Source organism: Nyctibius grandis, chromosome 15, assembly GCF_013368605.1.
Source record: "Nyctibius grandis isolate bNycGra1 chromosome 15, bNycGra1.pri, whole genome shotgun sequence".
Lineage (NCBI taxonomy): Eukaryota > Metazoa > Chordata > Aves > Nyctibiiformes > Nyctibiidae > Nyctibius > Nyctibius grandis.
The window spans coordinates 774,768-787,744 of NC_090672.1; the positions used below are offsets into that span (position 1 = coordinate 774,768).

General features: G+C 42.6%; 1 long non-coding RNA gene across 50 annotated transcripts in view; it reads left to right on the forward strand.

The window, feature by feature from the left end:
• The window catches only part of LOC137670456 (uncharacterized), a 101,918-nt gene that overhangs the window by 31,109 nt on the left and 57,832 nt on the right, over window positions 1–12,977 (forward strand). For 34 of the 50 annotated variants that reach the window (XR_011049254.1, XR_011049251.1, XR_011049263.1 and 31 more), the window contains 3 exons: window positions 3,957–4,120; window positions 5,021–8,710; window positions 9,093–9,203. This is a non-coding gene — a long non-coding RNA (uncharacterized lncRNA). The remainder of the gene's footprint in view (window positions 1–3,956; window positions 4,121–5,020; window positions 8,711–9,092; window positions 9,204–12,977) is intronic. The other 16 variants (XR_011049293.1, XR_011049288.1, XR_011049290.1 and 13 more) reach the window with 16 other exon arrangements.

The window sequence follows — 12,977 nt, forward strand, 5'->3', positions numbered from 1 at the left end:
ACATTTTGGGCCCCAGACTGGAATCTAAACCCAGAGCTCACCCCTGAGCTCACTCCAGAAGTTACAGGGACAGCTGAATATCTCAGAAGGTTAATCTCTTCACATAGATTAGGAAGAAGAGTTGCTCGTCAGCAGAGGACTAGTGTGGTAATTCTGAATTCTTGTCTAGTGCTACACAGTAATGTGAAGGGCATTTAATATCTGATTTGATCATGCAAGCTTCACAAAATAATTCTTCATATCGGAATGGAGGCCTGACAAATTTCCCTTTATGTTCAGCTGCCACTCACAGATCCTTGGAGAAAGATGAGGCATTGAGTTATTGGGAACATGTACTGACAACAGCCTTGTCTTCCTTTTTGGTTGAACAGTAGACTCATACCAAACAGATTGCACTCAAGAGAGTTGGAAATTGTGAAGCTGAATTCCTTCCAGTTTTTGCCATGTCCAGTGCTGGAGTCCTGTGTTAACATTTCTCCATGCTCATGCTGTTCAGGGAATTCAAGTCCCTCAAGTTTCCTGCTTCAGGCCCTTCACCAAGTCTCTCCTCATTTCTTAACAGCTGTCCTCTCAGGACAGTAACACCAAATGCAATTAAGAGAGGACTACCGGACTGTTAGAGCAATGAATGGAACACCAATAGGAGACCACAAGTACTCAATACAGAATGGGCAAATGTTATTTTGGGTTGTAGTACCAAAACTATATTTGTGGACCCTGTCAGCCAGTGCTTCATGAAACCACTAGTTAGGGTGTGAAGGAAAAGCAGTGTTGACTTACCTGGTTCAAATACAGCTGTGGACATAGTAGAAAATAAAGATGTTTAAGAATTGACCTATGGCAATACATGTAATATAACATCCTTGGAGGAGTTAAAATAGCCCCAAAAAATCCAATATGATTGTGTTATAAAGCACATAGAAATAAGGAATCAAAGGGAAGCAGTTCAGTTTCAGTAGACTGAAGACCACTTAATGATACCATAGTAGAGGTCCAGGGCAAAGGCATGCTAATTATCTGAAAAGAACTGACAAAAGGCAGCAGTCACTTCAGCATAGAAACCAACTGAGTTGGTAAAGCATGATTACTTTCCCTTACATGTTGGCTGCTCTCAGTTATCTTCTTGTCCTTCATATCCTTAGCAATAAATAACAAGAGGACATATTCTGTGATTTTTCAAATAATTAAACTGAAACTGAGCAGCTTACAGTTTCACTGATCCTTCTTCCTGTCTTTTTTAAAGATGGGCATAACATTAGCCTTTTTCCAGTCACATGGGACCTTCCGTGTGTGTCATCATTTTTCACCAATGATGAACATAGGCCTTGCAATTACACGAGCAAACTTCTTCAGCATCCTTTGATGAATCACACCCAGCCCCATGGATATGAACACATCCAGCTTCTCTCAGTAACTCCAGCTTCACAGTAGTAGGTTAAGACTTGCCCACTGTTGGTTATCCCTTTCCTTCTCAGACTCCGTTGGATGATGCAGATGCCTGGGAACAAACTTTTCCTATGAAGACAGATGCAGAAAAGGTGCTGCATACTTAAGTGCTTTCTGTATCATCTCTCACTAGGTGGGCTCCCACATTCAGCGGTAGACACATATTTTCTCTGAACTCCCTTCTGCATCACCCATGCAGAACTGTTATGCTTAATGTCCCTAAGTGCCCAAGCAATGTTTTATGTTCCTATTTTGTTGCCAGTCCTTGCCTTCACCTCTTACATACTTTTGTGTTTTAGTTCATTAAAAAGTTTGCTGCTTAGCTAAGATGAAATTCCCAGTCTTCCTGCAGAACAAGGTAGTTTGTTCCTGAGGTCTCAATAATTTTCCTAACCATTCTCCTGAGCAGTCTTCTCTTTCACAGCTGCTGCCAAGGGTGTTCTAAATAGCAGTTCCCTGAATACAATGAATTCCCGTCTTACAAAATCTAGAGTGCTAATTCTGTTGCTTATCTCCCGAGCTTTCCACTAGATCCTTTGCTCAGTCATCATGTGGTTGCTGCAGCCTGAGCTTCCATCTGGGAGCATATTTATCACTAGTTCATCCCTGCTTCAAGTACTCAGAATTGCCCATCCAGCATTTACATTAGGATATTGTCATTAGCACAGTCTAAGAACTTATGGCATTGCTTGCCCCAGTACTGTTGCCCTCCCAGCAGGTGTCCACATGTCCTAAGGCAGAGGACACTTTTGCCTTTCTACTGATTGCAGAAATCCTCCTTCACTACTTTGTCTTGGTTGGGTGATCTATAACAGACCCCATCACAACATCCCTCATTTTCCTCCCATCTCTGACAGGATGTCTACAGTTTCACATTGGAGCTTTGCACAATCAAGGAGCACTTTAACATAAAGCATAAATCCTCCTCATCTTCCCCGTCTATTCTTCCTAAACAAACCATATCCTCCCATAACCATGTTCCAGTACTGCACACTATCCCACCATATCTCCATGATTCTGACTATGTTCCCCTTCTCCCTTGCAAAATTCCTACATTTGCAGCTATTCCTCTGTCACTTCTGGGCTTAAGTCCTCTTCCCATGGTGAAGCTGATTTCACTCCCTTGTCATCAGGTTAGTAGTCTCATTGCAAAGATCTCTTTCCTTCTTAGTCCTCAAATACAGATGTCCAAAAATCTAGAGGAACTCAAACACAAAGTTGCTAAGCTTCCAGACACGGTGTGGAAGTTCCTACTTAAAAATCCACTTGGATATCACAGGACTGCCGGGTGACTAATGTAATCCTATGATATTAAAAGGGCTTACAGGGAAATCAAGGGAACTACACTGTGATAAGGCTCATAGCTATACTGGACAAATCAGTAGAAGTTATAATATAGAACAAAATTAATGGACATCATAAGAAAAAGTGACAGTTTTTCACATTTATTTGTAAAGGGAAGTCTTACTTCACAAACCTGCTTGCTTCTTTGAAGGCCAGGTAAAGCATGTGGATTTAGCTATCAAGACTGCATCTGTAATGCTAAATAAATCTGCTCCTGAGTGCAATCTCTGGTATCAGACAAAATGTTGCAGGATGCCTTGCGGTCAGCCCTCAGTGCTTATGACCACCGGAATTGTCTGGCTGCATCAGCACTGCATAACCCTTGGCTTGGGTCTCTGCTGTTTAGCAAATGCCCACTTTCCCTTTCACACCAACTAAAGTATAAAGCCATAGCTTCTCCCCTGAAGTTTTTAATAGGTGACACTAAACGACGGTATGGAGGGAAAATTGTAAACTGCAGCACTGGCATCTGTGTGCACATTGGTCACAAAAATGGAGCACTATCTGTCAGAGCAGTTTTCAAAGGGAAAACCCCTTTATCCTTCGGACTAGATTTGGAGGGATTAGAAACAGAGAAGGAAACAGTGAGAAAATAGATAGAAAAAGACTGTGAGGCCAACATGGGAAATTTGGGAACTTGCAGGAGAAAATAGACCTAAACTTTTACCCTTTCCTCCAGGTGTTCTTTCTGGAAGATAAAGACTATATTAATTCATATTTGCAGGCAAACTAACTTCAAGAATTTTGTTCCACAGATTTAAAAATCCTGGTCATATGGACACTCAGACAGGTATCGTGTAAAAAGCTCTGGGATACACACCATTTGCTCTGGATTTGTTTTAATTCATATAAATTATCAATCCAACCCAAGTGATAAATTTCTGTGACATGGCCTATTGGGCATTCCAGCTTCTTGCAAAGGAGTACTCTGTAATTTGAATTACTAGATCCAGACTCCATACAGATTTAGCTCCACAGTTCTCACTGAGTTAGGCCAGAGAAAACTGGTCAATTTCCTCTGTCCAAGCATGGGGCAGCCAAGACAACACCTGTCCTTAGGAAGAGGGATCTGCTGAAAGAGGCAGCAATGTCCCGATGCAAAACAAAGAAGGAAATGGATCCTGCCAGCCACTGACTTTCTGCCACTTCTGTTTCCATCCGCACAGGACCTGGAGTCCACTGGGACTAGAAGCAAACCACAGCACAATCAGAAGAGGCAGAATGAAATAAAACCCTGGATACAGATGGTGCTGCACAGGCATATGGTGTGGGTGAAATGCTGGAGTGATGACGTCCAGTCATACTGAAAGCAGATCCCATCCCACTTTCTGTAAGTCCCTACAATGTGATTTCCCTTCCCTTGTGTTCAGTGAGCATGAGCTGAAGAGAAAGAGGGGCACTCATGAGCACAGGTGAAGTGTGAAAGTAGAGTACTGTCAAAGGCTCTTGATTTTGCAGCCCAATGCAAATGTCATTCTCTGCTTTGCTGCTTAGAGCAGCATCATCAGCCTTGTAACCTGTCTAGTTAGAAAGAAATTCCAGGACCACTATCTCCATGTCATCGTCATAGAACCAACTTGAAGTCTCCTGCTTGGGTCCTCCACTATTTCCATCCTAGATCAAGCTGACCAGGACCTCCTGGCCAGTTGTAATAACAGGAAAAGACACATGGTTACAAGCCTCTGGCCTCCATTTCAGGCGCATTGGTCTTCTTCTTGGTCCAGAAAGAAACAATTAAAGCAAACTCAGTTGGACCATGTGGGAATCAACCAGCAAAGTTCAAGAAGGCATTTTCTTGGGGATTAGTATGTATGGTGTAAAATTTAACCTTGGAAGCAGTGAATTCCAGTACAGAAAGGTAGGTGAGTTAGTGAGCTCCCATCTAAGTCTTTGAAAGAGCACAGCAATAAGGCCGCCCTCACACACTTCATGCTTTCATAATAGCATTGGGTATCTTTGTTAATCAGATTACATTCCTTTAACCATGCAGCTATCCTAGAGAAGCCACACCACAGATTTCAGACATTTTGGGGTGATGTGTTCAAGTCAGGTGGGCTTCCAGTTGGTAGATATCAAAACAGAATGTCCTGATCCATGGAATCTCCTCACCAAATAGAGGGTGCTTTCCAAAAGATAAGTAGTTTCCTCCTTTGCACTGAGCTCGCCCACTCTTTCATGCAACTTTTCCTGAAGATTGGCACCAATGGTATCAAACTTTCACCCCCTGCAGAAGTGGAGAGAATTTATTCACATAAGCAATTAGCAGGAGATCTCAAGATGGCACTGATCTCACCCTATCCCTTCAATGTCATGTCATCAGCAGTTACCATCGCAGGAGGCTTGGTAAGTTTTCCTCTTGTCCTAAAGGAGCTTAATGCAGAAGAAACAGAGGAGCCAAAGACTGCCTAAGGCAGCAGCCTGCCACTGTGACCAGGTAAGCCTACATGTACTGTTTCTGGTGCACAGCATGAAATTCATGGTCTTCTCACCCACAAGGGATCTGTGAGCCTCCCACATGAGGCCGATAACACCCATTTAAAAAGAGATCTCTTTGTCCTCTCCCCCCCAGTAGTCAGCTCTAGGAGGCTGGAGAGAGCTGAGAGCTGCTCAGGTAGGAAATCTGCTCTTGTGGATCAATGTTTTCCCTATGATTCTCCACATGAGAGGCCACACCTACTGCAAGAGAAACACAACTGCCAGCAGCCACAAGCCCCTTCTGGATAGGCAGGTGGCTGCATTCTGCACCGTGGGAAGCTGTCTAGGTATGGCTCCAGCTTGGCTGAGTACTGCCTTTATGAAGGTAAAAACATGCAAGGTCTGTATAGCTACTGTGCAATAAGCTGCCACCTTTTGCAGTGCTACACCCAGCCTGTCCCAGTCCCACACAGCTGGATGAGTGTCTTAGCTGAGTATCTGCACTTCCAAGGGGTAGGAGTCCACAAGCTCCCTCAGCAGCTTCCACTATATCTCATCATTAGGATCAGATGCAGGAAGGAAGGTTGAAGAGATCCACAGAATCAAAGTAACTGTGCCACAGGCAAGAAACCACCCAACTGTCCTCCAGTATCTCACAGGTAATTGTCCAGATGCTTCTGCATCCCTCAGGTTGTCGTTGCCTTCAGTATCTTGCAGCCCCTGTGCTACCTTGCCAAGGAGACTCCGAGGAGAACTGTTCCAGGAAATTAGTTGTGTTATTAGGAGCTTTGCACTGCGAAGAAAGGAGTGGGGCAACTGGGCAGCTGACAATACATTCTCACTTCATTAACATGTGGAGATTGAGCACTTGTCAACTGATTTTTGTAAGAATTGCAGTTCCCTCTTCTGCGGCATCTGAGCTACAAGGAAACCCAAGGATTCTGGCATCCACATAAGGACTGACAAGTTGGGTTGTCAGAGAAGATTTTGAATGCCCCAGTATCAACTAAAGAGTAGATTCTTTTCCTACCAGGATGTATGGCATTCTGGAACTTGGGTTTAGCTTTTTGGCATCACGCTCCTGCTGTTTCTGAGAATGCCTGAAAAGTGGGAAGGGTGAGACCCAGCACAAAGAGCAATGAGTTCAGAGTAGAGCACGGAAGCCCTAGTTACCTTTACTTCAAAACAAAGCTAGTCCCACCATTAGCTACCTTCTGCTGAGCAGCCCCATGGATAGAGCATTTGACTACGTTGAGAGAAGTCTGTGTTCTTCACTCTCCTCAGCATGGGAGGCATGTGCATATTCAGCATCCTTTTTTTGTCTCTGAGATCTTGGTCCTTACCAGGAGGTAAGGATGTGTTCTGGGTGGATGCACTTCCTGCCTTGAAGCTTGGCCACTGTGCAGGCAAGCACACTGACCCTCTTTTGAATTAAGTCCCCTTTGTGTGTCACCAGTTGTCTACAAACACATGCAGTACACATTATTAACAGAGATAGTAGGTTGAGAAGATACAGTTGAAAAGGTGCTTTGCTGAGATACATTTGTGAAAGTATGCCTTTTTACCGTAGGCTGCTCCGTTATGTTTGGGTTTCACCATTTACAGTTCTCTAGTAGGCTATGAGATCTTTGATCAGCTTTAACAGCCTTTTCTGCTAAATCATACCTCCAGCAGCATATTGAAGATTCCTTTCATCGTCCTGAGAATTTTAGCTGAGAAGCTAAATATTCAAAATTTGTGACTTTTTCCATATTGTCTACATTGTAGCTTATGGTGAGATGAGCAATTAACTCTCACTTATCAGATAGTCTGAGAGATACAGGTGGTGAGATAGATCAGATTATTTGTGTTCTACAGAAGCCACAGGGAGCACTGTGCAATCTAAGTTAGGTGAACAACGTGTCTGTTCTGTAGAGATTACCAATGAATAACTGGATGCATTTAACTGTGCTTGAGGTTTTTAGGTGGGCTGTTGTTCAGGAGGAAAAGGTCTAATTCAATCCATATTCATACATCTGCATAGACGAGATCCTGAGCAAATAACTCAAACTGAAACCCAGGCTGGAGACTAGAGCATGATGCAGATACTTGTAAGGTATTGCAGACAGAAAGCTGATTTTGAACCAGGGTTACTTGCCCCAGTTGATTGCCGATGAGGTCATGAGGTGTTTCTGCAGAGACCTCCCAACAGCTTCTAATTTCTGAGAGTACAGGCAGCAGGGAAGAAATTATTCAGCTTGAGGAACAATTGTTCTGATTTCTTTTCCTGCTTTTATTTCTGCAGGCTCTTTCTCTTTAGGATGCTGAGACAGTGAGTGCCTTCATCTCTTTCATCTCCCCTGTGTCTGCTAAATTGTTTGGCATTATGCACAGAATAGTGAATGGCAGCCATTGCCTAAGCCCCCCTCTTAGGTACCAGTTAGTATTTGCAGGAGTCTGTCAAAAAGGATGTTGTTTTGGCACGGATTGCCTAAATTCGCTTCCACCAGGAAATGAGTATTTAGTATCAGTGTCATATTCTAGAAAAAAATATTTTGTTCAGTGCCTTGATTCTACCTTAAACACATGTATGGCAATGTGAGACCCAGCTACTAAAACATGACTTTCTGGTCTAATGCTTTTTCTTACCAGCTTTTGTAACTCATACAGAGTGGAATAGTATCACCCCCAGAATAAATGGCATCATTTTCTATTCTGGAATCAGGGTATTAACATATAGCACTTTCCATGTAAAAAAAAAAACAAACCACCATCACCCCAAAACAGCAGAGACTAGGATAGTGACAGACTATTTCCTGGGAGATATAAAAATCATGTGGAATAGAGCTATACTTACGACTCTTCTAAAAGAACAATGATTTAGGATGGAGTCTGAAGTTTCCTGATTTGCTCATAATTTTCCCAAAAAAAAAGGAATTGGATCGCTCCTTGCAGGATTTTCAGCTTGTTAGTGCTGTTGTTGGCCATGCTGTCATTATGGTAGGGCCTGACTAGATCAGTTTGCTCTGTAGCATGTGATGGACAGTCTGACAGAGAATGTCCAGCCTCTGCTGTAGCAACATTTCTGCTGCCCTCTGTGTAAAATGAGATCTCACAGGAATGTTAGCACAGGACAAGCAGAAATGTCAGAACACTGCTCTGTAGCAAAACTGCTCATCCCTACGCTTCTTCTAGGATGTGGCTGGGCACTGAACCCTGGAGATGGTAAGAGCATATTTTCCATATTAAAAGGTTGTTTATCATTTCAGTGTAGATCTGCTAAGGTGCATGCTTTCAATGTTATATGCAGAATGTCCTCAGTCCATATTTTTGTTGTGTCATCTGTTTAGGAAATGTGCCATTAAACTAAGATTTCTAATAAATATGGCTGAAGGAACGGGCTGAGAGAATTGCTGGAAGCAATAAATGATTTCCCAGGAAGAACTACTGAGGACCATAACTAATGAGACTTAAAACCTGCAGGTTGAAAAGCAGTGTGGGCCATCCATTTTTTACCTCAGGAAATGTAAGCAAAAATTTCTGGGTCTACATGTGAGCACTTGTGAAGACAAGCTGATGTCACAGGCTGGCCATAAAGGGGCTACAATGGCCTTGCTATCCTCTGTCCCTTCTGCTCTATTCAGAAACTAATTTCTGCAGATCTTAATGCAGTTGTGATTTACCTTCACTACATGTCAAGGAAAGTGAATGCATCTGTCCTGGGGGGAACTTTGATGACAAATTTGTTGCTAAGTAGCTTCCCACAGAGTGGTATTATTTGAAGTCCTCGGAATGAGTTAACTGAACATGAGAGGCAAATAAAACCCACAATCAGGGATTAGAGGATGGGCAGCTTTCAAATGTGCACCACAGGTGCACCATTACTCACACTCCTCCTGTCTCCACAGCTAACATCAGCGGAAGAGATCTGGGCAGTAGATTCTGGCCAAGGAGATGACATTCAGGATGCCCTTTCTATCACCCACCAAAGCAGCTGAGGGGCTCCTGTTACAGAGCAGGTGAGTGGGGTGGGCAAGCTGGGAGACCACTGGGTAGGAAAAAGGTAATTAAAACAGCAAGTAGCTGGAACAGGAGGAAGGAAGGAGAAAGAAAAGGAAGGAAGGAAGGAGCATGGTATTAACCCCTGCAGGCAACTGTAGAATAACCAAATTGTACTTCTGAGAACAAAGGTCCATGTAACCCTACTTTCTGTCTTTGAAAGTGATGCCCAGGAAGAAGTGGCATCTTGCCTAAGGCTGCATAGAGCAGCACTTCTCTAAAACTCTCCCAACTCTCAGTAATTTGTATTTATGGAAGCCCTGGGCAGGACACGATGTTCAGGTATTTAACAGTTCCTGGTGGATTTTTAACTGATGAATTTGTCCAAACACTTTTTGAACCCATGAACTGTTCTCTGAACTTATGGCATGTTACTGTGATGCTCTGCTGAGGCTAACTCATAGAAAGCAAACATCTGCATATGCAGTTCGATTCACTTCGGTATTATCTTTGACTGACTGTTACAAATATGTATCTTCTTTGCACTTCATCCAAATTTTTATGTGAAGTCACATATCTGAGGAAGTAAAAATAGCAATTAAACTGCAGAGAGCTTCTCCCAGGTGCAAAGGTAGACCATGCTATAGTTAATCTGCAGTACATAGTTATACTACAGCAGGATATTTTTCTTGTAGTATTTTCAAGGGTAATTTTTTTCCAAACACTAAGGCTCCTGTCACGTCAGAGACTCCACCACAGCCTCCTATGTAACGTTAGCAGATAGGTTTCCTTGGTGGTCAGACTAAATGTTCTTTTAATTGCTCTCTGCATCCATTTGAGATGCTGAGGGAAGAATACAAGTCCCTGCTCCTTCTGAAGGGCAAATCAGTTGTGTAAAGTAGAGCAGATCCAGCAGAAGACAATGACGGCGATGTGTCACCAGAGAGCCAGCAGCCAGGCTGTCAGGTTGCTGGTGGCCCATGTGGGAGATTAGCAGTTGGGGTTCTAACAATGTTTGCATCCCCTGCCCTGAGGAGATCCCCTGCTCACCCCACTAAAGTCTACCAGGGACAGACCTTTCTCTCCATGTGGCTTGTCACAAAGTACTTGGAAAGATCTCAGTTTATGCCAAAGGAGAAGTGAACACTGAGTCAAAAGGAGGAGGGGATGTCGTTTTACATCTCAGTCAGGACTGTGGCCTGAGAAAATGTATCCCAAATCTGCTGTAGCTCAAGATGCAGTGCCAACTTCACTCCATCACTGCTTTGCTGAGCAACACAGGGGTATATTGCATTTCTTCCAAATCAGTCCCTCAGGTCCCTCAAAGTGCCTGCTGCTCCCTGAGAAGTGCCTCCAGGTGGCCAGTATCTTGCAGGGTGCAAGGTCTCAGAGCAGAGCCATCTCTTGACTGCACTGCTGTCTGCCTCATATATTTGCTAAGCCTGGATTTCACCCCTTAGTCCCTCCATGTACGTATGCTGTCCGCAGTCCTATCTGTGTTGGAACTCTGAATTCAAGAGAACTAATGCATGTAGAAACGGGAGAAAGAAAGGACCTCTTTGTAGGCCCTTTTCCTGGATGTATGCCAGATACATTGGTAAATTCATGGAGAATTCAGCTGTTGAATTTAGTTTTATTTCCTCAAACTCTTTGTCAAGAAGTTTCTTCCTTTAATACAGAACACTTTCAAAAAATTCTATGACTGGAATAGTTAGCTCAGGAGATACAGATGTCCCTCTGGTCCAGGAGTTCACAGATCTCAGATCCTCTGCAGTGGGGCAGCAGTTCTGTTGGAACATATGCACTGCATCTCTCCAAGATGGTCCTTTATGGCCACTTAGGAGCAGTGTTTTCCCCATGATTTATTAGCACTTGTCAGCTGACAGGCAACCCAACTCCACAAACTGTGTCAATGCAAAAGGCTATCATTCTGCAGTTATGGCAATAAATATCCAGGAGGAAGGAATCTTCGGTTTCTCTCCCCTGGGTATGCTCTTTGGAACCTAGTAATTTATCATAATTTATGGCCTCCTCAAGTGAATATTACTATTAGTTCAGCATGAAAGAAAATCTGAGAATGAAATTTTTTTTCTGTATGTTCTAGTTATATGTGATGTATCTTGTTTAGGCTAGCACATTGCTATACTTCATATTGCACCATGAGAGAGGTATTTTTTTACAAGTTAAAGAATTCTGAAAAAGCAGTCTCATAATAGGTCCATAAAAATAACAAGAGTTCTCATTTTTAAAAGGTGTTTACAGCGTTTCTTAAAGTAAAGGCAATTATTTATTTATCAATTTTGAAAAATAAATGTTTTTATATACTTTAGAATGTATTCCGCAAACTAACCTTGTTGTTCAGGGAAGCAAATAAACAGAACCCTAAAATGGGAACTCTTTCCAACTGGAAAAAGAAGCTTTTAATAGATAAAAGTCATATTTCAGATACTAACATGTCTACACAATTTTGCTGGGGATTATGAGGCAAAGTGGGATATATACACCTTCTCAGAAATGATAGCACCTTTTCTAGGCAGGATCAGTAGCTGACTATGAAATGTAAACATAAAAATAGATGTGATGATCATCACAGTTTCAGTTGCAAGAAAGCTATTGATATACTTGCTATTTTTCTATAAAAGTGCATACGATACCATCCATATCCAGACAGTCCTTGGGAGATGCTTGTCTGAAACAGATCCTTAAAAGCATAGGCTAAAGGAGATCATGCAATAGTATAGATACTCTGTTCTACCATACAGTTTTTCTCATTCAAATATTTCCTTAATATTTACTCCAAACCCTTTTTACTTCAAATTAAACAGTTATAGTCCTGGCGATATAACCCTCTACGTCTCTTAACGAAAATCTTTTTCATTTGACAAAAATAATTTTCATACTCCCACACCCAGTCTTTACTTTTCTCATCTCTTGACTTAAAAACTTAATTTCTATCCATACCTTTTTCTAAGCCATATTCTTTATACTTGTCATTCTGGCTCCTCTCCTCCTTACTCTACAGAAAGATTTTTCTTTTTTCAGCAGAGGTTTACAAAATGAGTTCTACTCAAAGTACCGTAGACTACCACTAAGATAACCCCTTGCGGAGGAAAGTAAATATTCACATCCTGCACCATAGAAAGAGTACTTATACTAATATTTGCAATAATTAGATATAACATTTTTGCAACTGTTTGACATTGTTGAGCATGTATAAACTTGTGCCCCCGATTCATTTTCTCCATGCCTCAGATGACAAACCCCATGCATTTCTCTATCTTATTTCAAATTTCCAAAGTATTATGTTTCTCTTCATTAAATTTCCTTCAGAAAATTAGAGACATTTTCTCCAATTTTCCAGAGCTACTTTTAAGTCTGATCCCATTCTGCGCTACCAAAGTCCTTGGATGCCCCCTTCCTAAAAGACACAACACAAGTGGCTGCTTCTCAGCTCAGGGTCTTTTCTTTCAGCATCGGTGACCCTAACATTTCCAGGCCTTCTTTGGCCCATTCCACCTGTCTTTGTTCTGTCCCAGTGGTGAGCACATGAGACTGGCTGACCCACCTGGTTGGATTTTAACTTGCCTGGTGTGATTCAGTGATAACAGGTGTGCCAGGAAGTTTCAGCAGCTTTGAAAGCACCCATTTTGAAGTGAGGCCTAGTTCCTGGTCTGTGGCAGGCCAGCCGCCCAGAGGAGGATCCACCTCGACGGCTCCATGCTGCCACCCCCTGGCAATGGCTGCCTTGAGCAGCGGGCCTGGTCGGCTGCTGCCTGGCTGAGCTCCCTGTGACT